The sequence below is a fragment of the Mus musculus genome, chromosome 7 (genome assembly GCF_000001635.26).
Source record: "Mus musculus strain C57BL/6J chromosome 7, GRCm38.p6 C57BL/6J".
Classification (NCBI taxonomy): Eukaryota; Metazoa; Chordata; class Mammalia; order Rodentia; family Muridae; genus Mus; species Mus musculus.
The window spans coordinates 140,105,195-140,105,709 of NC_000073.6; positions in this window are offsets into that span (position 1 = coordinate 140,105,195).

The following is a 515-nucleotide window of genomic DNA, read 5'->3' on the forward strand; positions in this document are numbered from 1 at the left end:
AGCATTTTAAGAACATCACCTTGAGAGAGGTGTGTGTGTTGGGGGGGGGGGGAATACTGTGCATTGCTTTATACAAGCACCATAACAATTACTCTAATTCCACTTTTTTTTTGTTTTTTTGTTTGTTTTTTTTTTTTTTTGAGACAGGGTTTCTCTGTATAGCTCTGGCTGTTCTGAAACTCACTCTGTAGACCAGGCTGGGCTTGAACTCAGAAATCCACCTGCCTCTGCCTCCCAAGTGCTGGGATTAAAGGCATGCGCCACCACTGCCTGGCTTCTAATTTCACCCTTGAGGCACCTGGAGTCATCCCATTCTCATAAAGTAAAAGGGTTGGTGCCAGAGGCTGTGAAGTGGGGTTGGGAGTCAGTGTCTAACAGAGACAGTTTTAGCTTGGGAAGATGAAGGTCTAGAGACCAGAGCCCCAGAGCATGATGGTGGGGATGGCTGCACACTGATTCTAAAGTGTTTGACGCTGTATGTGGTTAAGATGATGAAGTTAAAAACACACAAATAG